This window comes from Dermochelys coriacea, chromosome 3 (assembly GCF_009764565.3).
Source record: "Dermochelys coriacea isolate rDerCor1 chromosome 3, rDerCor1.pri.v4, whole genome shotgun sequence".
NCBI classification, from domain to species: domain Eukaryota; kingdom Metazoa; phylum Chordata; order Testudines; family Dermochelyidae; genus Dermochelys; species Dermochelys coriacea.
The window spans coordinates 36,645,173-36,648,925 of NC_050070.1; the positions used below are offsets into that span (position 1 = coordinate 36,645,173).

Genomic DNA, 3,753 nt, shown 5'->3' on the forward strand with positions numbered 1-3,753 from the left:
AATCACAAGCAACAAAACCCTACCAAAACAAACAATCCATGCCCCCAAATATGATGATAAATAATTAAAGTCTTCTTTTAATAAATAACCCCTTATAGATACAATGTGACTTACCTTCAGAATGTCTCTTGCCAATTACATTCTTTAAGAAACACTCATGTTAAATAGGAGCAGCCACCCAGTTATTAAAAAGGGTTGTGGTGAAGCATATAAATTCTGGATCTTTTCATAAGAATATAAGAATGGCCAATGGTTCATCTAGCCCGGAATCCTGTCTTCCAACAATGGTCAATGCCAGGTGCTTCAGAGGGAATGAGCAGAACAGGGCAATTATCGAGTGATTCATTCCATGTCATCCACTCCCATCTTCTGGTAGTCAGAAACTAGGGACATCCAGAACATGGTGTTGCATCCCTGTCCATCGTGGCTAATAGCCATTTATGGACCTATCCTCCATGAAGTTATCTAATTCATCTTTGAACCCCATTATAGTTTTGGCTTTCACAACATCCCCTGGCAATGAGTTCAACAGTCTGACTGCATTGTTTGAAGAAGTCCTTCCTTTTGTTTGTTTTAAAACTGCTGCCTATTAATTTCATTGGGTGACCTCTAGTTATTATGTTATGTGAAGGAGTAAAAACACTCCCTTATTCAGTTTCTCCACATCATTCATGATTTTACAGACCTCTATCATATCCCTCTTTAGTCGTCACTTTTCCAAGTGAAAAATTCCAGTCTTTTAAATTTCTCCTCATATGGAAGCTGTTCCATACCCTTAACCATTTTTGTTGCCCTTCTGTGTACCTTTTCGAATTCTAATATATCTTTTTGAGATGGGGCAACAAGAAATTCATGGAGTATTCAAGGTGTGGGCGTATCATGGATTTATATAGTGGCATTATGATATTTACTGTCCTAGTTATCCGTTTCAAATGATTCCTAACATTCTGTTTACTTTTTTGACTTCCACTGCACATTGAGCAGCTGTTTTCAGAGAAATATCCACAATGACTTAAGATCTCTTTCTTGAGTGGTAACACCTAATTTAGATCCCATCATTTTGTATATATAGTTGGGATTATGTTTTTCAATGTGCATTACTACACATTTATCAACACTGAATTTCATCTACCATTTTGTTGCCCAGTCACCCAGTTCCATGAGATCCCTTTGTGACTCTTCACAGTCTGCTTTTGACTTAGCTATCTTGAGTAATTTTGTATCGTCTGCAAATTTTGCCACCTCACTCTTCACCCCTTTTTCTAGCTCATTTATGAATATGTTGAAGAGCACTGGTCCCAATACAGATCCCTAGGAGACACCACTATTTACCTGTCACCATTCTGAAAACTGACCATTTATTCCTACCTTTTGTTTCCTTTCCTTTAGCCAGTTGCTGATCTATGAAAGGACCTTTCCTCTTATCCCATAACTGCTTATGTTGCTTAAGAGTCTTTGGTTAGGGACCTTGTCAAAGGCTTTCTGAATGTCCAAATATGCTATATGCACCAGATCTTCCTTGTCCACATGTTTTTGACTCGCCTCAAAGAATTCCAAGAGATACCTGTGATGACTCTTCCCCAACAAATTGCGTTCATCTATGTATCTGATAATTCTGTTCTTTACTATAATTTCAATCAATTTGCCTGTGACTGAAGTTAGGTTTACCAGCCTGTACTTGCCAGGATTGCCTCTGGGGCCCTTTTTAAAAATTGGTGTCACATTATCTATCCTCTAGCCTTCTGGTACAGAAGCTGATTTAAGTGATACATACCACAGTTAGTAGATCTGTAATTTCATATTTGAGTTCCTTCAGAACTCTTGGGGGTGAATATCAACTGATCCTGCTGACTTATTTCTGTTTAATTTATGAATTTGTTACAATATCTCCTCTACTGACACCTCCATCTGGGATAGTTCCTCAGATTTGTTACCCTAAAAAAATGATTCGGGGTGGGAATCTTCCTCACATCCTATGAAGTTAAGACCTAGGCAGAGAATTCATTTAGCTTCTTTGCAATTGACTTATCTTCTTTGAGTGTTCCTTTAGCACCTTAATTACCCAATAACTCGATTGATTGTTTGGCAGGCTTTCTGCTCCTAGCATACTTTATTTATTTATTTATTTATTTATTTATTTGCTGTTAGTTTTGAGTCTTTTTCTAGTTGTTCTTTAAAAAAAATTTGGCCTCTCTAATTTACTTATATACTTGACTTGCCAGAGTTTATGCTCCTTTCTATTTTCCTCAGTAGGATTTGACTTCCAATTTTTAAGGGATGCTTTTTTACTTCTAACCTGTTGTTTAGTCATGGTGACACTTTTTTGGTCCTTTTACTATGTTTTTTTATTTGGGATATATATTTAATTTGAGCCTCTGTTATGATATTTTTTTTAAGTTTCCATGCAGCTTGCAGGCATTTCTGTTTAACTAGCTTCCTTATTTTTGTCTAGTTCCCATTTCTGAAGTTAAATGCTACTGTGGTGGACTTCTTTGGTATTTTCCTCCCCACAAGGATGTTAAATTTAATTATATTATGGTCTCTATTACTTAGAGGTTCAGATATATTCACCTCTTGGACCAAATCCTGTGCTCCATTTAGGATTAAAACAAGATTTGCCCCTTCCCTTGTGGGTACCAGGATTAGCTGCTCCAAGAAGCAGTCATTTATGATGTCCAGAAATTTTATCTCTGCCTCCCATCCTGAAACAACATGTGCCTAGTCAATATAGGGATAATTGAAATCCTCCATTATTATTACATTTTCTATTTTTATAGCCTCTCTAATCTTCCAGAGCAGTGGTTCCCAAACTTGTTCCGCCGCTTGTGCAGGGAAAGCCGCTGGCAGGCCGGGCTGGTTTGTTTACCTGCTGCATCTGCAGGTTAGGCTGATCGCGGTTCCCAGTAGCTGCAGTTTGCTGCTCCAGGCCAATGGGAGCTGCTGGAAGCGACGCGGGCCGAAGGACGTACTGCCGCTGCTTCCAGCAGCTCCCATTGGCCTGGAGCAGTGAACCGCAGCCACTGGGAGCCGCAAACGGCCGAACCTGCGGACGCGGCAGGTAAACAAACCAGCCCGGCCTGCCAGCAACTTTCCCTGCACGAGCGGTAGACCAAGTTTGGGAACCATTGTTCTAGAGCATTTCACAATCACCATCACCATACTGATCAGGTGGTTGGTAGTATATTTCTACTGCTATATTCTTATTATTGAAGCATGGAATTTCTATCATAGCGATTCTATGGTACAGTTTCATTCATTTAAGATTTTTCCTTGTCTACGGCCATACCACCCTGAACACGCCCAATCTCGTCTGATCTCGGAAGCTAAGCAGGGTCAGGCCTGGTTAGTACTTGGATGGGAGACCTCCTGGGAATACTGGGTGCTGTAGGGTTGGGAGGAGGGATAGCTCAGTGGTTTGAGCATTGGCCTGCTAAACCCAGGGGTATGAGTTCAATCCTTGAGGGGGCCATTTAGGGATCTAGGGCAAAAATTGGGGATTTGTCCTGCTTTGAGCAGGGGTTTGGACTAGATGACCTCCTGAGGTCCCTTCCAACCCTGATATTCTATGAACAGGAGATCTATATTTGACTCCATGTTTTTTTTCACATATGTGCCACTCCCCCACCAGCATGGCCTTCTCTGTCATTCCTATATATTTTGTACCCTGGTATTACTGTGTCCCATTGATTATCATTGTTCCACCAAGTTTCTGTGATGCCTATTATATCAATATCTTCATTTAATAAGAGGCAC

The 3,753-nt window shown here is 40.2% G+C and overlaps 1 non-coding gene across 1 annotated transcript; it reads left to right on the forward strand.

Moving 5' to 3' along the window:
• Window positions 1-3,272: 3,272 nt before the first annotated feature.
• LOC119854101 lies at window positions 3,273-3,391 on the forward strand. Its single transcript, XR_005292348.1, has one exon. It is a non-coding gene; the product is annotated as a 5S ribosomal RNA (ribosomal RNA).
• Window positions 3,392-3,753: the final 362 nt, after the last annotated feature.